Source organism: Streptopelia decaocto (genome assembly GCF_964273445.1).
Source record: "Streptopelia decaocto genome assembly, chromosome: 13".
In the NCBI taxonomy this organism is placed as follows: Eukaryota; Metazoa; Chordata; class Aves; order Columbiformes; family Columbidae; genus Streptopelia; species Streptopelia decaocto.
In genome coordinates, this window is record NC_138668.1 from 4,545,522 (window position 1) to 4,566,293 (window position 20,772).

Below are 20,772 nucleotides of genomic sequence, written 5' to 3' on the forward strand. Positions count from 1 at the left end.
AACAGACGAGATGAGGTTCTCAGGACATGGGGCAGTGCCAGGGGTGGGGTAACGGGTGGACTCAATGGTCTTGAGGGTCTTTTCCAACCAAAATTACTCTATGGTTCTATGATTCTACTTTAAGGGCAATTCAGCATGTGTAATTTTTTTTTAATTGCTTTTATTATTACTGCTGACACAATTTCTCTTCTTCACTCCTCTCTGGGATGTTTCTGGTTGTTGTACCTTACGCTGCAGTCCTGGACCCACCTGTGCATAGGAAATCAGGTAATATCATCCCCACCGACCTCTGTGGGTCTCTGCGTGGACCATTCGCTTTTTCAGATCCTCACTTGAAGGGAAATAAATTATCTTCAAGAAGGAGTCTGATATGAAGGAAGCCTCATGAATGAACTGCAAACATCCCTCCCAGAGGTCTTGTGGGAGTGGGGAAGGTCTGAGCATTCATGCCCTGGCAGACACCAAAAATATGCATGAGTGGGACCTCACGTGAAGCCCTGCGTGGTAAAATGGCATCAGGAGAGCCAGAGGACCCCAAATTCCCATCTTGGCCCCATGGGAAGGGGGTTTTCCTTAGTTTTGCTGCTCCAAACCACTCGCTACTCCAGTGCATCCCCACCTCCCCATGTGCAGGGTCAGCTCCTGATCTCGGGGTGCTCACACCGGGCTGGACCGCATCCCAGCTGTGCCCGACGAGCACATTGCCAGTACAAATTGCAGCGGTTTGGGGTGAGGCACGCACGAAGGCGCTGTGGGTGGGAGCATCGTTCCCCACGGATGCTCTCCAGCTGCTTCCGCCCTCTCCTCCCCTGTGCTGGATAATTTCGCTGCACCGAGTGTGTAATTATCGCCTCTGTCATCTCCCAGGCTGGGGCGCGGGAGCAGATGGGAGGATGTTTATTTTGCAAGTCCCACCAGCTGGGTGCTTGGGGCAGCGGGGAGGGCGAAGGGGACACAGTGGGGAACGCGATGATGCTGTGTTCAGAGAGGAGGAAACATCCCCCTGGTGAGGGAATTAGCACATCGTCCCCCCTGCTACAAGGAGGGGACGTCCCAGTGCTGCCAGTGCTGCCGCTGGGAAGGGACAAGGACATTGTGACAGGCTGGGAGGAGGAAAGGGTCTGCTGGGGGATGGAGGGAGGGATGGACGGTGCAGAGGGGTGTGCTGTCTCACTGGCTCCTCGCTTGAGACCGTCAGAGCTGGGCTGTCACAGACACATCTGCCCTGTTACCCCCACGTTGGGGGGCACCGAGTGAAGGCATCTGCTGCAGGACCCAGTCCCCTGCCACAGTTCGGCTGTGTTTGGGGCAGGGAATCCCACCGGAGCCCCTACACCATTCCTGCTGTCAAACCCCCTGTCCAGGGAACATTTTCCATGTAAGAGGGATGGGGGGTGTTTGCAGCAGTGGGCCCCCTCCCACCAGCCTCCGTCCCACCTCGGAAACATCCCAGCAGTTGTAAAGGAGACAAAGAGGGCTTTCTGCAGGCCTGGATTTTTCTTTGTGTCCCCATCCCTCCCCTTCTCCCCGTGACGTGCCTTTTATCCAGCACTCCGTTTCCAAGCACCCATCTCAGGAAGAGGGCATTGCCCTCGGCTTTCCCAAGTCCCTTCTCAGCTTGAACAGCCCCATCGGCGCCCTTTGAAATCTCACCAGGGTCCTGAGAGGTCACCAATGAATATGGAGTTGCAAATGCCTGCGTGGGCAGAAGGCACTTTAGCAAAGTCATTTGTAACGGTGACGATGAGCTGCCCTGTTGGAGAGAGGCCTGGGAGCTGGTTTGCTGTTTGGCGATGATGCTGTGTTCACAGAGGAGGAAACATCCCCCCGGCGAGGGAATTAGCAGGGTGTTAATGGCACATGGGGATCGTGAAGCCATGGTTGTGTCCCCTGGCATCTGCTGCAGCAGCACCGAAGGGTTTCCACGTGTTTGACATATCGCATGCAGCTCTGTGATGCATTTGTGTGTGTCAGTCCGGTGAAGGATGCTCGCTGACTGCGGGTCAGTAGGATGCTGCAGCTCAGCAAGCTGCCGTTTGCTCAGGAGTATTTCAAATTCCTGGGAGCACAAGGAGACCCAGGGGACTCCCAACACATGGAAATCCAGGGCAAGGAGTGCTCTTGACTGCTTTTCCCTTAGAAATGGGGTACTAGTTGGGAAACTGCAGCCAGGTCAACTTCAGCACAGAGGGACATGTCTCCTTACAAACCCAAGAGAAAGCTTCCAGGCCAAAGGACTGGTTTCCGTGTTGAGAAAAAGGAATAAAAGGGGATATAAAGCACCCACAGCTTCCACTCTCTGCAGATGACCCTTGCTGCCATCCTCTGGAAAGCGGGACAAGCTCATGAGCTCCCCTGCTTGCCTGCAGCTCCCATAACCCATCTCTCGCCCATGGCTCCAGACAGGCAAACCAGAGGTTGTGGTTGTCCCCAGCCTGGGGGTCACCATGGTTTCTCGTATCTGAGCTTGCAAACCGCCTCCTCCAATCCAGCTATGTCCCTTGCTTATAGAGGTCCATGGGTGCAGTGTGAGGCTGGGGGCTTTTTCTCAATCCCTTGTGTCCCTTTATGTTCAAACCTGCCCTGAAATAAAGCTGACCCCCGTGAGTTTAACCCTTGCAAACCTACAAAGGCTTGGATTGACGGGTCATGGAGATCGAGGACAGAGCATCAAAACACAGAGTAAAGAATGGCGATGCAAGCCTAGAGAGAAGCAAAGAATGCTGGAGCGCAGAGCTGAAACCTTGAGCAGAAGCAGCAAAATGGCAGATGCTCTTCTGTCCTCCATCAGATGACACGCTGTCACCAGCGGTGCGATGCTGCAATCCAGACCTGCAATCCTAGTGGAAATCCTCTAGTGTTTGTGCTGGAGGTTAGCTCTATTTATATTCTGATGAATGATTTACTCGAGTAATTGGCACACAGCTCCCCTATTACAGATCATAAAGAATTAATCACGAGATTTTCAATGCTCCCCTATCAATTTTATTAGGCTTGATTGAACGTGGTGGATTGGGAGCATATGGTGTGTGAATCAGACTCTGCTCCCAGTTACACGCTGGTTAATGCTGGGGACTCGCTCGGCTGCTGATCCCTGTAAATCCAGAGCGGCAGCTGTTCCTTTGCTTCTTTCCGTGCCCCGACTGCTCCTTGAAGTCCCTCAAATGCCCAGGGATGCAAAGAGCAACTAAAATCATCTCTGTGTACGGGAATACTCCAAAAGCCTGAGATGTTCCTAAGCTGAAAGCCAGGCTGGGAAGAAGATGCTTTGCCTCCAGCTCCTTTGTGTATCAGGGTGAGCCAGAAACTGGAGCCAAATGCTTGGGAGCTCAAGATCTGCTCCTAGAGAAGTTGTCGAACAACAGCCACTGTGCAGGGGACATGTCACGATGTGGGAGACTTGTCACCATTGAAAGCTGAGGATGGCTGTGTTGGCGTCGGGGTGTCCTGCCAGGCGGGTTTGCCCACAGGAGATGCTTTCTTGAGAGAACGAATTAGCAACAAGAAGTCCTAACACCCACAGGAGCTGGGTGACATCCCTGCCCTCAACCAGCAGCGTAGTGTAGTTCCCTGGAGCAGAAACCTCCTTAAAAGCCATGTCCCCTGTGTGGCTCCCCACACGCAGAGAACCAGGAAAACCTCCCAAATATCCACGTTGAAGGCTCAAAGTCCTTCCCTTGCTTTTTTGCCTGTGGGCGTTGTTATCATGTTAGCTTACGTGCAAGTCGTGATGCAGGGAAGGGAACATACAGGGCCCTGCTCCAGCTCGTGGGCGATGCTCACCCCTGGTGAAGCTGTTCCCACTGTGCTCCCAGTAACCAGTAGGTATTCACAGGAAGGAATGGGAACTTTGGGTGTAGATGGAGGTACTTGCATAAGCACAGCTTATCTTGCACCAGGATTACAGAGCAACCGGTCTGGCACAGCTACAGCCCACATCCCCATCTGCTGTCTTGAGCAGCTGTATTGAAGGGCACCAAGAAGCTATTGCCAGTAACTCTTGGCAGGAACCAGCAAGGAAACCTCCCTCCGGAGAGAGCTGATCTGGGCAGGGCAAATCAGAAACACAGCAGAGGACAGAGCAGGATCTGTCCTTCTTGCAGGCAAAGGGGAACAACAACAGTCCCTTTTGCCTTTACAGTCAAAACATTTTGTGTGCACAAGGTTCTGGTTTGGGAGCAGGGCAGGCAGAACCTTGCACAAGGGTATTGCCAAGCATCAGCGTGTCCTGATGGCCTGGGGCTGCCTCTGCCCTGCCTGTGCTGCCTGCACCCAAACCAGCTCCCCAAGGCCTTGCCATGTCCATGCATCTGCTTGAACACCCCTCACGAGCACCCCATGCTCTGGGAAGCCCAGCAGACCCCAGGTACACCTCACATTGTCAGCTTGGAGCTAGGGAGCATCCCAGTGGGTCTTGCCTCAGTGCTCTGCCCTGACAAGAGCCACAGCTTGTGCTGCTTTAACCCAGAGCATTATGCCCAGGTGGCCAAGAGGCCAACAGCATCCTGGCTTGTACCAGCATGGATGTGGCCAGCAGGACGAGGGTGGTGGCCGTTCCCTGTCCTGGGCACTGCTGAGACCAAACCTCACGTCTTGGGGTCAGTTTTGGGCCCCTCACAACAAGAAAGCCCTTGAGGTGCTGGAGTGAGTTGAGAGAAGGGAACGGAGCTGGTGAGGGGCTGGAGCACAAGTGTGATGGGAGCGGCTGAGGGACCTGGGGGGTTCAGCTGGAGAACAGGAGCTGAGGGGAGACCTTCTGATCTCTGAACTGCCTGAAAGGAGCTTGGAGCCAGGGGGGGTCGGGCTCTGCTCCCCAGGAACAAGCACCAGGAGCAGAGGAAACGGCCTCAAGTTGCGCCTGGGGAGGTTGAGGTTGGATCTGGGGAACAATTTCTTCCCCAAAGGGCTGTGGGGCATTGGAACAGGCTGCCCAGGGCAGTGCTGGAGTCACCATCCCTGGAGGGTTGAACAGATGGAGATGAGGTTCTCAGGGACATGGGGCAGTGCCAGGGGTGGGTTAATGTTTGGACTCCATGATCTTGAGGGTCTCTTCCAATCAAAATGATTCTACAATCCTATGCCATTTTCACATGTCGGTGCAGACAGCCACAGAGAAAGGGGACAGACATGGCAGCACTTCCATAAGGAGCATCCTCCAGCTTCAGCATCTTTCCAGGGAGTTCTGGTGCCCACAGAGCCGCGTGTGTGACGGGCACTGCAGAAAGGGGCAGGGTCCCTCTGAAGAAGCTGCGCTGTTGAAGGAGCTTCCTCACTCTGAGCTCGATGGACACAACATTTAGGGAAGGATTCACAACAGCTTCCCCGCTCCCCGAGGCCGCGTTCATCACCAGCATGTCTCTAATGAAGCAGCTTTGCTTTCTGGGATCAATGAATCCACCGATCGTGACCTGTCTGCTAAGTGGGAAATCAGGTCTCTCCCTCCCCGAACTTGTCTGAGCTGGGCTCAAATAGCCAGCTCTGTCCCCAGGGTACTCCACGTTCTTAATTGCAAAGCCCGTGTCTGATTAGCGAGCAGCAGCCAGGGCATGCAGGAGCCTTTGCTGCCGCAGCCCAGCAGCTGCTCAGCCGGCCCGGGAGGTGACTGCAAGGAGGGAGGACATTTCGGGGCTCCAGGAGGGTGCAAATCCCCCCGGCTTTCTCATCTCCAGAAGGTCCTGATTCTGCACAGCTGGCTGGAGGGTTTATTGCTGGTTTGCTCTCCCTCAAAGCTCTAAATCCCCCAAACCATTTAAATCCCTCCAAAGCACCTTTCATGGAGACAGATGCTTTAAGAGGAGCTGAGGCTTCCTGACGCAGGAGGCAGATGAAAAGGTCACTGCTACCACATTCCCTGGCCATGCCAGAAGGTGGAAACAGCCCTTGGGTCCACCCAAAGAGGCCGGGCAGCTTTTCATAGTGCCGCCTGCACCTCCCAGTCCTCTCTGCATCTACAAACCACCCCGCGCACCCCCGGGACCTTTGCCCATATGGTGCAAGCTGTAGAGGGCTCAACGAGCTTCCAACAACCTTCCCTGCACATCATCAGCCTAGGGATATATGCCCTCACTCCAGACACGTGTAATCAGGGTGCAGAGCCATCCAGACGCTCTCCTGATGCTCGCCGCAGCGGGGATGATGGAGGGAGCTGAGTCACAGCGCCCAGCGTCACCTCCATGGCCATCTCTCACCCCCCGCTCCTCCAGGCAATCAGCCTGGCTCTCAGGTGTGACACCCAGGAGGGCTGCAGAGACACAAAAACCCTCCTTGAGGAGTTGGTGGGGGCCAAAGCCTGGTTGAGGGGGCTGCTTCATGATGGTCCCCACAGCTGGTACCTGGCCCTGGTGCTCAGTGCTGTGGAGATCCGGGCTCAGAGGCTATTCAGGGTGTCAGCTCTTTCCCAAATAGTCTCTAAAAGTTGCAGGGATGTGCTCTGCTCCAGGCTTAAACCACCCAGCAACCCCTGGGGAAGGGCTGGCTTGCAGGTCATGGACACAAACAGGGAAAAGGCTTCCATGGGGCCACGCAGGTTTATCCCAAGAAACCAGAGCTGGCTATAAATACATCCTCAGAGCATCACTCCCCCTCCTCTTTGATGTTTTGCTGTTATTTACTTCAAACCCCTCCCTCTGCTGTTATTTTTATCTTCTCTCTTCCCCCCGCCCTCTCTGTTTTTGCAGCTGTTTATGAGCTGCATCACAGAAGCATCTCAAAAGGAAGATGGGAAGAAGGTTGGGGACCCCAGGAAGAAGGTCATGAGGTGGAAGGTCCCTGTAAGAGTGACAGGGTGGGCACCCAAAAGTGCCCCCCACCACAGAGATGGGTCTAACGGGGTCTCCCACTGCTCCCCAGCCACCAGCATTTGTTGAATTTGCAGGAAATTGGTCTCCCTGTGATGCTAAACCCCCATCAGAGCCAAAGGAAACCAGGCAAGTGGCTCAGAAATTAATGAAAGCAGAGGCAATGTGAGTGGTCAGACACAGATGAGCTTAATTCTCTTAAATGAATTAAAAATACATTGCTCCTTACCACCAGAAGCCTGAAGCCCTGAATGGCAGCCACGGGGCTGGGGAGCTCCTGCCTTGGCCCTTGGAATGCCCCCCCAAATCAAGCAACCAGGTTTTGCTGCCATGATCCCCCTATAGGCAGACTGGGAGCTGGGGGGCATCACTGGGTGTCAATTCAGGGTTTTTTTTTCAGCAAAATAAGCTGCTGGAGTCAACTTTTCCATTTTTCTCCTTCGCCTTTTCAGCAAGATGAAGAACACCGAGCACAAACTGATCTTTGCATTGTAGAAAACAGAGCCTGAAACAAAAGGTCTGGAGTTTCCCCCACCTAAGCCGGAGACGATTGTTTACCTTGTTGAAGGTTTAAAGCTTTAAATCCCCTTATTGCTAAAGACAAGATGCTGTCCCTGCTCCCTCTTTCCTCCCACACCTGCAGAAGCCAGAAACTGCCTGGAAGCACCGAAACCCAGACGTCGCCTTTGCCAGAGTGCCTGCTTACAGCATCACCCACTTGCCAAGAATTGTTTGGGTTTTGTTTTTTGGGTTTTTCTTTTTGCAGATCCCCATAAAAAGGGCAACTGGCTGGGCTGCAAGTCTCTGGTCCTGGCAGGGGTGTAGAGGCCGGTCCTGTCTGTCGGGACAGATATTTTCTGCCTCAGTTTGTTGTTGCTGGTGGGGAGCCCCTGGGGCCCCATTTGGTCATTGGCTGCTGGAGGAGAAATGGGATGCAAAGGGCAGAGGGGGAAGGAGGAGAGACTGGAGCGGTGCTAGAAGGGTAGGGGGGACCTGGCACCCCCACAGCTGCAGCCCCATGGCGGGACATGGGGACAGCCTGGCTGGGAGGATGGATGGAGCAGGAATAAGGAGGCTTTGCCAGCAAATGGGTTTAGCGGGGACTGCTGTGAATTCTTCAGTGCGGGGCAAACTTTAAATCCCAACAGGCTGCTCCTCTCCAAGGTCTGCTCCAGCCCAGACAGGCCGGCGTCCCGGGAGCCTCGTGGCCGGGATTGCGCAGGAGGTCACGGCTGTCCCCGTGGATTCTGCGAGAATGGACGTTGGGTGACGGGAAGCCACGCCAGGACATGGGGACCCTCCGTGGAGGCACCCAGGGCCCTGCTCCCCCCGCACTGCTGAGGATGCTGTGATGAGAAGCAGCTGCCCTGGGCTGGGAAAGCCCTGGGTCGCCTCTGCAGACGGGCTGTCCCTGTGCCAGCAGAGACCCCGCTGCTGGCACCAGCCCCGGATTGCAAGGCAGGGCGCAAAGCAGCCACCTCTCCCCCCTCAATGCTGGACGGCGTCTGCCCCTGCACTGGCTGCCGGGATTGGTGTTGAGCTGCAAACGAGTCTCAGCTGTGTGGAGGGCAGTTGTGTCCTGCAGCTGGTAGGGGAACGCAGCACAACACTAATTAGGAAGAGAAATCACCTCCGTCTCCTTGTGCCTCTTACTAAAGGCAAGCCTGGCAGGGTGTGCTCAGTGTTTGGTGGGGATGGGTGCTCCCCTGGCTGGGGGGACATGGATGGATGTGGGGAAGGGGGCAGGATGCAGGATCCAGCCGCTTTGCAGCACATCAGTGCATGGCAGGCGGGCCTCACCTCCTCGGCGCTGCGCAGGGCTCCGAGCTGTGCTGCACCTGCAGCAAGCTGCTCCGGCTTTCCTTAAGCGCTGCCTTTCATGTTGGATATTCCCCACGCAGCTGCATCCAGATGCTTTCCCCCTGCTCCATCAGCTTACAGTGTGATGGGACAACACAAGCAGGCTCAGAAGCCAGGGGTGCAGGACACGGGGTGCAGGGATGGGGCACGAGGCCACAGCAGCTGCCAAGGAGCATCTCGAGGTTTCATGATCGGCCCCAAATCCAGCCCTGTGGAGGGAAGCCACCTGCCATCCATCACCTCCCCATCCAGCGAGTGGAGGGGAAAACAGGCTTGGGGGCATGCAGTATGGGTTTGGGGCGTGCTTCCTCTGCTTGGCTAAAATGACACTAATTAAGCCCCTTGCAGCGTGCTAAAGCTATTCCTACAGGCCAGACAATTAACCTTGAAACTTGGCTTTTAGTGCTTGGAGGGGAGCGAATCTTTCATCCTGTTGTTTCCCCGTGCTATTAAGCTAATCGCAGAGACCGCGAGGGAGAAGTGGCATTACACATCTGCAGTTCCCAGCCTCACCAGGAGCGCAGCGTGCGGCTGGCAGCCCCCTGCCCCGTCCCTCCATCACGTTTATGTTTTCACCCACAGTCTCCAACAGCATCGCCATCGCTCGGGAACGAGGGATGTGACCAAGGGCACACAGGGAGGCTGTGGCATTACACAATTATTACGGTCAGGAGTAAATCCAGCCTCCTCCGAGCGTGCTGGACACCGTGCCAACCTGGCCTTGAATTTTCAGGGAGTTTTCCCAGAGGGACGGCGTGTCCTCGGCTGTCCAAAGCTGCGGCCGCTGGCACAGCATTGCCCCAGCTCTGCGGGGGATGAGCCGCACAAGTTTTATTTTCCTGGAGGAGGAAGGGAAGGACGAGGGACGTGAAGAAAGGGGAAGGATTTGGCTCATGGAGGTCAAACCCTGCCCTGGGGTTGGGGATGCCCCTGGGCTGCCCTGTGTCCTCCCACAGCTCCCTTCTCACCCCCCCCAAAATGTAGCTGGTGGCAACACTGAGCTTGGCGACACTGGGGAGAGGAGCTGGTAGCTTGGCCTGATCCTGCCATCAGCAGAGGTGAGGGGAAAGGGAGGACAGAAAACCCCCAAAATCCCACACATCAGCACATAACATGTTTGAGCACTAAAAAAACCCAACCTGAGAAAATTTGTGACAAGAAGTGTAAAAAAGGAACCAAGGTGCTGCTAAATTGCCCCAAGAAGAGGCTGCCAGGAGAGCGGAGAAAACAAACCTGTCTGCCTGAGAGGAGACACGCCTGCTTGGCAAAGGTCTCAGGGGTCTCTTTGGGACAGGTGAAAAGGGCTAAAACCATCAGGAAGGGAAAGGGGGGTGCGTTTTGGGGTGTGGCCCCAGGGAAGCTCAATACCATCCACGTGCCCTGGTCAAACAGTGGCTTGTGAGCAAAATGCACCCAGGGTGATGAGCAGCGGGCGATTGATTTGGCAAGTGCAAATCATTTCCCCATGGCTCAATTAATCTCAATTAACACTTCCACAGGAAAGCCTTTTTCCCTGCAGTCAGTCTGGGGTTAAAACCTCCTTTTCCTCCATCGGCTGCTCCTGTTCAGCCGTGAGGTGAATGGGGGTGTCCCTGTGGGTCCCCCACCTCTGGGGATGAGGACAGGGCGTCCTGGTGATGTTTCTGCCGAGAAGCAAGGGAAGATGTGCAAGATGTGCCGCCCCTGGCAGTGGTGGTGCCATGAGAAAGTCAACCAGCCTTTGGGGTGCCCAGGTGAGACGGGAGAGGCTGCGCTTGCTGGGACCCCACTGTTTGCTGGGGTGATGCAGCAGGAACCTTCCCTCCGAAATGTGTGGATTAGCCTGAAATGTTGAGGGCACGGCTGAGATGAGGGGCAGAAGGTCGGCTGAGCCAGACGAGAGACAGGTTTTGCCTGCAGGACGTTTCACACCATTCTGGTGTTATCTGTGTCAGCCCAAGCACAGACATTTTACAGGAGCTCATTCAACCAGAGCATCCAGCCCAGGAGCTGCAGCCGATGCTCATCTCCCCCATCTGCATCCTCCAGAGAGGTCTTCCTCATCTTCATCCCACCCGTAGGACCTGCAACCCCCCACGCTGAGCTCCTGCTCCAAGCCTCGGCACCCCAAAATTGCATCAAACCCCCTACCTGAGCACCCCCTCTCCATAAGTGCTTTCCCGGTTTGCTCTATTAATTGTTTGGCCTCTAAATCTGAGCAGGGAGGGCTGCAGCAGTCCTCGAGGAGCCATTTTGTCTGTGGGTGCTGTTTTCTCTGAAATGGCCTGTTTTTTTAACGGCTTTCCTCCTTTTTTCTTGAGGGGGTGGTACATTATGGAGGCTGGATAAAGTGACTGAAGGGAGAGCTGCACCGTAAAAGCCAGTCTGCTGCTAAATCTGTCGGAAGAAACGACGCTGCAAAGTGCCTTTGCAGTTGTTTAGTCATTTGTTAGCCTGGTCGAGGGGTGATTTGTTCGGCTGTGCTCTGCCTGCGTGCGTGAGCACCAGCTGCAGCGCATCGTGTTGGGTGAAATCCCCTTTGTGCATATGGGGACCAGAGGAAGGGTCAGGAAAGGAGGATGAGAGAGCACTGATAAGAGATTTTCTTTATTCTGGGTGACTTTTTTAGCTTGTCTGTCTCACTCTTCCATTTGCAAAATGATGTTTATCTTATCCAGAGCTCCCATGGAGGTAAATTCAGTTCCCATCGCCTTGCAGCTTTTCCCTCCCCAAGATCCATGCCCATGAAAGGCTCTTTTCCTGCAGCTCTGCTGTTTCTCGCAGTTAGCTTTCATGCTCTAAAACGAGAATAGGTGCCTGGGGTAGCAGATGGGACTGATGTCTCCTGCCTGCTGTAAATCACAGAGGTTTTACCTTCCTGGGATGAAGCCGTGCCCTCAGAGCACCAATCCTGCCGGTGCCATCACCGCTCATCACTGTGTCTTTCTCTCCAGGAGGAGAAGACAAACCGACCTGCTGTGTCTCTCCTGCAGAAGTGGCAGGGTCCTAATGGGACTGTGAAATCACGGCTGTACTTTGGAGCATCCTTCTGCTGGCGTAAATCAGCCCCACTGAGATCAGAGGCGTTGTGCTGATTTACACGGGGAGGGTGGGGGGAGACGCTGGATGGTTTATCTGAGTGTCCCTGTCCCTATGAGCAGTGGCAGGTGGCCACAAATTGTTTGGTGATGATGGAAATAACTCAAGAGCCTGAACCTTGGCATGGGGGATGAGGGAAATGTGTAAAGCCGAAGGGTTTCAGAGTGGCTGTGGCAGTGAGTTTCAAAATTAGAGCAGAATAGAATAGAGGAATATTTTCAGTTGGAAGGGACCTACAATGATCTCTAATCCAACTGCCTGACCGCTTCGGGACTGACCAAAAATTAAAGCAGGTTATAAATGACATTGTCCAAATGCCTCTTAAACACTGACAGGCTCGGGTGATCAACCAGCTGCCCAGGAAGCCTCTTCCAGCGTTTGACCAACCTCTCGGTAGAGAAATGCTTCTTCATGTCCATTCTAAACCCCCTGGTGCAGCTTTGAACCATTCCCATGCACCCTCTCACTGGATAGCAGTGATCTCCCTGGAGACCTCCCAGGCTGAGTTTCTCCAGGATTTTGAAGGGGTTTAGCATGTATCTCCTTTAATTTGCAGGAGACACAGCCTTCCAGAGCAGGGGTGGTGCAGAACGGGGCGAGAAGACACCGAGCTCAGCCCCGGGCTGTTTGCAACAGGGCGAATGGTTCTGAGCGGCTGGTTGCTCCGAAATTGGAAGGGATAAATGTGGAGTGGAACGCGTGCCAGCCGACTGGGCTGTGTCAAACGCGGTGTGAGCGCTTAGCTGTGACAAAGCATCGTCACCCAGGGGCTTACACGTGCCGGAGCTGGCGGCCGGAGACTCGGGCTGCGCTTTATCGGCATTCGCAGCTGCAAAGCGACGGCTCCGGGGAGCGGGGCTGGCTGGGACCTGAGTGCTGGCGAAAGCCACCACGTCCTCAGGTGACCGTCAGCTGTACCTGTCCCCAACCCAGCGGAAAAACTGTCTGCAGCCTTGCAGGTTACATTTGCCTCTCTATGGAGTTGAGGTGCAGATATCATGTAGCCTGCTATAGCTATTCTACAAAGTCCAGGCAGGATTGTAAAACACATACTGGAGTAGAACAGGGCTGGGGAGATCCTGACCTCCCACGCAGCATTTCGTGCCCCAGTGGTGCAGGACAGGCTGCAGGACCAGCGGCAGCTCAGTGTGGGAGCTGGAGCTTCTGCTCTGCACAGCAATATCTTGGCAAGCTGGGTGCGATTCCCAAGGATATAATTTGGTGTCGTGCCAAGGGCAATGCCTGGGAGCAACCAGGGGCTGCCCTGGTGTCACACTATCCGTTTGATATCATGCTGGGCTGAAACAGCGGCTTCCACCAAAACCCTCATAATACTAATTCGATTTCTTTTCTTTTCCCCTCTATTCTGTGCTGCAGAAAACCCAGAGCAGTGTTTCCCAAAAATGTCAGCACTTCATCCAGCACAAGACTCAGCGTGTTTCTGTAGGCACAGACACACACACGGGCAGGATACGACTCCCAGTGCTCATTTATATCCCTTCGCTTCTTTATAGCACCGCAAATCCCCATGCTGCCTTACCAGCTCATAGCAATACCTGCAGCAGAAATACCTCCCTGCCTCCAGCAGCACGTTTTTCCCCCAAGACACTATTTGTTTAGTGCATTGTGATTCTAATTCAGCAGATGGTACCAACAGCTGCCAACCCAGCTTCTCACCTCCCTCCTTGCAGGCAGCAGTGACCCCAGCTAACCCTGACATCCGTGGCTGTGTGGGTGAGGCCATCCCCTGGCAGGACACCCCCAGTGCGGTCTGCACCCAGGCTGGGAGTCCTGCAACCCCGAGGATGCTGCAGCCAAACCCCCCCGGGGATGCTGCTGCCCCAAAGCCGGGCAGACGCTGCCACTTAGTGTCGGGAAGGCAGCACGGCTGCTGCGGGGACCTGGTGCAGGGCCTGCGGCTGGGGACAAGACACCCCTCTGCTCCTTGGGGGGTCCCCAAGCTCCTCACTCACAGCCCGGGGTGCCTGAGCTCTCCCTCGGGCAGAGCTCGACCTGCCCTGAGTGTGAGTGGTCCCATCTGTAGCGACAGAACAAGGGGTGATGGTTTTAAACTAAAAGAGGGGAGATTCAGGCCAGACATGAGGAAGAAATTTTTTTGTGATAAGAGTGGTAAAACACTGTCCCAGGTTGGCCAGAGAGGTGGTGGATGAACCATCCCTGGAGACATCCCAGGCCAGGCTGGATGGGGCTCTGAGCAACGTGAGCTGGTGAAGATGTCCCTGCTCATGGCAGGGGTGGGATGGGCTTTGAAGATCCCTTCAACACAAACTATTCTGTGATTCTACGATTCCCCCACCAGCCCTGCACCCCCAGGCAGCTGACAAGCACCCTCACCCCCCTGGGCACTGCCCACATCAGCCATCAGTGTGTTTAACATCACTCAAAGTGACTCCAGCAGCAACACCACCACCCCCCTCCCCATGCTGCTCCCCGGTTCCTGCTCCCCAACTGGCACAGGCACCCCAAAGCCCACAGTTTGAGTGACCCCAGCTCCAGCTGCCCTCCTGGACACATTTCTATTTAAACAAGGTGTTTCATGTACCCTTTTCCTCAGGAATGTGGCACAGAGCCACCCAGGGGATGCTGGGTCTTGCTGCTGTACTTGATCTTCTGGGTGATTCTGACAAGCTCTCCGGTGCCTCAGTTTCCCCACACTGTACAGCAGGTCAATGGCAAATAAACTCTTCAACCAGCTCCCGGGGTCTCCTTGGCTGCTGGAGCAGAGCTCACTGCCCCTTGGCCACATGGGGAAACTGAGGCAGGGCACATCAAAGCAGGTCTGGGTGGTCCTGAGTGGGTCTGTGCTCTCACCACCCCAGCACATCAGCTGCTGTCATCTCCTGCTCCTTCCCCTCATTACAGCCCGATTCCCTGGAGACCTCAGCAGCAGAACCTCCTTCCCCATGATGTTATATTAGCTTAATAGCATTTTTCCACTCCATTTGAGAGGGGAATTTACAATGATCTCCAATTAGGGCTGCCTTGGCAGCACCGTACGTTTGCCCACTCAGGTCACCCAGCCCTGCCCTTGGTTCAAGGGCCACAGGTGGCAACTGGCCTCTGTCCGCTCATCACCCGTGGTGCAAAACCCTCCATTTCCCTGCGCCCCTTTTGTCGCCCACTGAAGAGCTCGGAGCAGGAGGCACAGCTATTGCTGTGGCTCTTTTTGCCCACATATGTCACCCTGGTGAGGCTTGCAAAGCAGGCTGGGCATGGGTTTGCAAGAGCAAACCCTGCTCGTGGTCTTGCTTGCAATCCCCACCGGCAGCCCAGCAGGCAGCGCCCGTGCAGGGCAGGCAGAGCCCTTGCTGTCGACAGCCCCAGTCCCCAGAATCACAGAATAGTTTGGGTTGAAGGGACCTTCCCAGCTCCCCCAGTGCCACCCCTGCCATGAGCAGGGACATCTTCACCAGCTCAGGTTGCTCAGAGCCCTGTCCAGCCTGGCCTGGGATGTCTCCAGGGATGGTTCATCCACCACCTCTCTGGGCAAGATGGGACAGTGTTTTATCACTCTTATAGTAAAAAGATTTCTTCCTCAAGTCTGCCTTTGCTGCAGGCAGCCCTGGCTCAGGCAGCCCCTGCCCTCCAGAGCACTGGGGGCTGCCAAGCCCGGCCCCCTCCTCGCCCAGAGCTGCCGCTGCTCTTCCCTCGCCTGTGCCACAGACGGTTCTGGGATCACTTACCAATTAGTGTGGCCTGCTCATTAAAGCTCATTATCTGCCAGTGTGAACTTGGATGGGATTGTGCAGGCTTGGCGGGGGATCAAAATCTTCCTTCTTTCCAATCTGGGAGCAGCCCTGCGGCCACACCAGAAGGCTGAGGGACACGATGCTGCTTTTTAGAAGGAAAAAGAAGTGCCCAGCGAATGAAGCCAACCCCTCCGCACAGCAGGGACGGGTCATTGCACTGCACTGGCGCTGCACTGGAGCAGGATACATGGGCTCACTGTCTTCTGTGGTTTTCCAGGAAGCTGGGGACACATAGAGGGCGAACAGCTGGACTTTTTGTCAAACCTTGAATCTCAGAGTCAAGCTTACAGCCCAGCAAGCCCAGACTAGTGATTTTTCAGGCTGGGAGGCAGCTGCAGGTACCAGCAAGGTCAGGCGTGCCAACTGGCTGTGGCTCAGCCTGGTGCTGGTCCCCTGCGTGCCCAGGGCAATCCCCACGGCAGGTCCCGGTCCAGCAGCCCCAGCTGCCCCCAGGTGATGCCCGAGCCCCTTGTTCTGCCTGGGGGGCTCTGGGCAGCCCCCAACACTGTGTAAGAGCGAGCTCAGCTTGGCTCCAGGGCACAGAGCTGGCAACAGCGGGGAAATACCACCTGCCAACCACAGAAATTAGGTTTCTTCTCCATGTGCTATGTTGTCAGAAGGGGCCAGTCTCAGAGGTGTCTGGCCTTATTTTCTGCTTTTAATTGCAAGGATAGAGGAGAAAACACACGTCTCTAACAAAAACATTCTTCCCCCACCACCTCATTGGGTGTTTGAGTTAAATAGGTGCTAGAAAACCCAATGGATCACATGGCTTGGATGGAAACACCTCTGGTCGTGGAAGGAAACCCCACTGCCTGGGTCCCCCACTGGGCTGTGGTCTGAGCTGGAGGGCAAAGCCCTGCGCCCCCGTCCTCCCCGCTGTCCCCCCCACCACGCCATCGTTCTGGGCTGGCTTTGCTGTCATCACACATGTCCCAGCCTCTGCACACTGGGATGTCGGTGCCTTGGGGGTGACATGGACCCAGGTCCAGGGTGGGGATGTGGCCGTCGTTTCGCTGCCACCAGGGCCGGTCCTGGGCATCGTGCACCTCCGAGGTGAACAAGCCAAAAACTTTCCGTGCTGGGAAAATCAACCTCAAATGCAAGCTGGCTTCACAATAACCAGTGGCATGGGAGAGGGAGTCCTGGCTTTCCCTGCGTCTCCTTCCCCTCTTTCCCAAAGCCATCCTTCCCAGGGGACTCACCGGGTCTGGCTTTCATTAACAAATGAGCCTGTTTTGGTGAATGGCTCTTGTCAGTATTGATTAAATTCCATCTTCCCATGCGCAGAGAAATCCTCTTGCGCTCCCTTCAGTGCTACCATCCTAAAATAACTGAGTAACAAGAGCCAGTTTAACCCTTTTTCACCCTCCAGAAGGACCCCCACAAGGTGATATCACCACTAACTGCTCCTTTGTTCATCTCCCGCATGGAGCCACCCAGTAACAAGGCAAAAATCCACCAGCCAGTGGAAAGCAGCTGGTTTAAGTTCAAGCCAAACAGCCTCAGCTTGCACGAGCCAGAGCTTCAGCACAGGCCAAGCTGGGAAGGCTGCGCCTGCATCATTAACAAAATCCCTAGCAAATGCTCCCTGTGGCTTCCAACCAGCTCTCCAGGGCTGCAAATTGTGCCCAGGAGCGTATTTTTCCCCAGCTCCTCCTTGCCAGGGTGCCTTTCACCGCAGACATCAACATGCCTGCGTCCCACGCTGGCCTGGATTAACTGCCTCTTTTATTGCTGCCAATTACTGGCAGCAAAGATGCCGCAGGGATGGAGCATGCAAGATGGGTTATCACCCTCCCGGCTTTAATGACACGAGGTTTTGCAGGCTGCAGCAGCAGCCTCAGCTCCCCATGGAGCGGGGGGGATCAGCCTACAGCCCCCCATTCTCCTTCCCTGCACACCCCTCCTTTGCTCCCCACTGCTGGATGCTGCAAACGGGATTGCGGGGAGAGCTGTATCCCACAGCTGTGGCACAGATCGGGGGTTCTGAAGGTGATGTCCATCCACGGTGACCTGGAGACCTTCTCATGCGGGTGGCAGCGGAGGCACCACGGAGCTGCAGGCAGCCAGACCACACTCGGCTGCTGCTGAATGCTCTGAAGCTTCACACTGGGAGAAGAATGAGCAGATAATAGGATTTTCCATCTCTTCAAAGGGCGTGCAAGCTGGGCCCTGGCGCTGTGCGGCACCCTGGGGAAGAGCCACCGGGAAGATCCTGCACCTCCCGGACGGTGCCGCAGCCACGGGGATGCTCCCAGCCGCACCGCAGCCACCGGCGGGCAAATGGGGACATGGACACGAGTCCTGAGAGGGCACAAGGCTGATGGGCACCATGGGGTTTACCAGTGCCAGTATCAAGGGGAGGCAAGGGGATGCCAAACCCTGGAGATGCCAAACCCCAGCGATGCCATGCCAGGAGCCATGAGAAAGTTCAGCCGCCTATACCAGCTGCCCCAACGTGGCGCGTTTTCACCAAAAACAGCTGCTCTGCTGCGAAAGCACAGGGGAAAGCAAACAGCAGGGCTTTCCACTTCGCACTTCATGCTTCTGACAGCCAGGGCATGCACACATCGCCACAGCGAAGGCACTAAACACTCAAACCTCCTCTTCTTGCACACACACGCTGCCACCAGCACAGGACAGAGCAGCCCTGGGGTCCCTCGGCCCCGACCACCGCACAGGGGCAGCCGAGGGACCAGCGAAAGGCTCATTTGAAGAGCTCCCGCATCCCTGCATCCCCGCTCCATTTCTCCTCGGATGGCTTATCAGCAGTGACTTTCCCGACAGCAATCGATAGAAAACATTTTATCGCCTTCCCAGGCGGCAGGATCCTTGGAGTGGGTCTGATTTCTGTTTCTATGGTGACATCTTCCGGGCTTATGAAAGATCTTGCCTTTCTTGGTTGTTGTTGGGTGGTGGAGACAGGGGGTGGAGGGGGGCTGGTGCTATATTTTTTGTTGTTGTAGGTTTTCCTTTTTTTTAATACCATTTTCAGTGTAACAAGGAAACGGGCAGCCAGACAAACGCGATGCCTGCAGCTCACTGGCAGCGCTGCTGCTCGCTGGGAGGGGCCCCAGGGCAGGTTTCATCCCCAAAACATGTCGCAGCCTCTGAAACCTATTGAGGCTCAAATGCACATTTGCTTGGCTGGGGCCATCTCCCTCCTTCCCCTATCCCTGCCCCCTTCCCACCCCTCCAGGCTTCTCCTGCCAGGCCTGGAAAAAGCCACTCGGCCGCACAGCAGAGATGGCCTCAAGCACAAGTGACTGCTCCGGGCATTTCGTAGCGCAGCTTATTTTGCTCCTCAGCTCCGCTCTTTCCTCCTCCTGCCTTATTTCCCTCTTGCTTTGGTGGAGGAGGAGGGGGTTTGGCACACAGCTCCGCTGCCACCAGCCCATGCTCTGCTGGCTGAGGTGGCCCTGGGACCCGACCAAAGGGACAAGGAGGGATGCAGGGGTGTTATCTCACATCTGTGAGACACGATCGCTTGTCATCTCCTGCATGCAAATAGCCTGGTGCTTTTGCTAAGTTACTGGCACCTGAGGATCTAACTGCCTGCCTAATTAATGTCTGTGTGGTTCCCTCTGGTTAGACCGCCCTTTATTCTATGAATGGCATCACCTCCTGCTGCCTGTCCCTGCCAAAACAAGCCCCTGTGCTCCACTTTACTGGAGCTCCCTCCTCTAGGAGATGGATGGATGGATGCATGGATGGATGGATGGATGGACCGACCTTGAATCCTGGGGTCAGTTTTGGGCCGGTCACAAAAAAAAAGCCCTTGAGGTGCTGGAATGAATTGAGAGAAGGGAACGGAGCTGGCGAGGGGCTGGAGCACAAGTGTGATGGGAGCAGCTGAGGGACCTGGGGGGTTCAGCTGGAGAACAGGAGCTGAGGGGAGACCTTCTGATCTCTGAACTGCCTGAAAGGAGCTTGGAGCCAGGGGGGGTCGGGCTCTGCTCCCCAGGAACAAGCGCCAGGAGCAGAGGAAGCGGCCTCAAATTGCGCCAGGGGAGGTTGAGGTTGGATCTGGGGAACAATTTCTTCCCCAAAGGGCTGTTGGCCATTGGAACAGGCTGCCCAGGGCAGTGCTGGAGTCACCATCCCTGGAGGGGTTGAACAGATGGAGATGAGGTTCTCAGGGACATGGGGCAGTGCCAGGGTGGGTTAACAGTTGGACTCGATGATCTTGAGGGTCTCTTCCAAACAAAATGATTGTGTGACTTCTCACACCCAGAGGTGCCCTGTGCTGATGCATTTCGCAAAGTAGCTCCCAGCTCCGTGACCCTCATGGCTTGGGGACCCAAAGGAGACCCCCTCTCCTCCATGACCAAGTCCCCAGGGGAGCTGAACTCATGTCCTTACTGCAAAGGGAACCAGCTGAGGTGGACATACCCCAAAAGCCCAATTGTATTCAGCACGCAGCAACCTGGAGAGCTCGAGCAACACAACAGGGCCAACAGCCCTATGTACCTCCCAGTACGACCTGGGCTGTGCCATGCTGGCTGGCGCAGCCTGCACAAAAATAAGTATAATAAAATAGATTTCTTTTTTTTTTTTTTTAAATGGGAAAATCCAAAGCTCAGAAGGTTGGAACCACGTCCTGGTGTTAACTGACAGCGGGGGATTATTCCTTGCATCAGGCACAGACCCAAAGCACTTAAAAGCAAGGGCAGGAATGGCTAATGTGGGCCTGCCGTCACCTTCCCCAGCAAAGAGAAACGCACCGTCTGTGACACAGATCAAAACCCCTGCATATTTCATCTCAACAGAATGCCCTTATCTTTGACCCAAAATAAAAATTATTCCTTGCTCAGCAATCTCAAAATGCAAAATTATCTATGCGTGCATTAATGCCATGTATCAATCAACTTCAAATGCAAATCCACCAAGCGCTTATCCCTAATTTTACCATAAAAGGATGGTTACATGCCAAGCACCTCACTCAAAATTATTCTAGGGAAGGACAGTTACGATCAGCAAATCTTCTCCTGGCCATCGACAAACACTTGGATCCTCAGCTTCTCCTAATGGAAACAATCTGGCTGGTTCCTGAGAAAGGGCAAAGCGTGGAGGGGAGGAAGGAGAGCGGCATGTTCTTCCCTCTCCTCCCTTTTGCAGCCTCCTTACTAAAAAACCTCTTCAGATTTGGAAGCCAGTGCAGGGACGGGTGCTGGGGGATGGAGAGTGGAGCTGGGGTGCAAGCAGCAAGACAAACCCCCTGTGCCCCCCCTGCAAGGGCAGTGGGGAAAATCAGCGTTATCGGC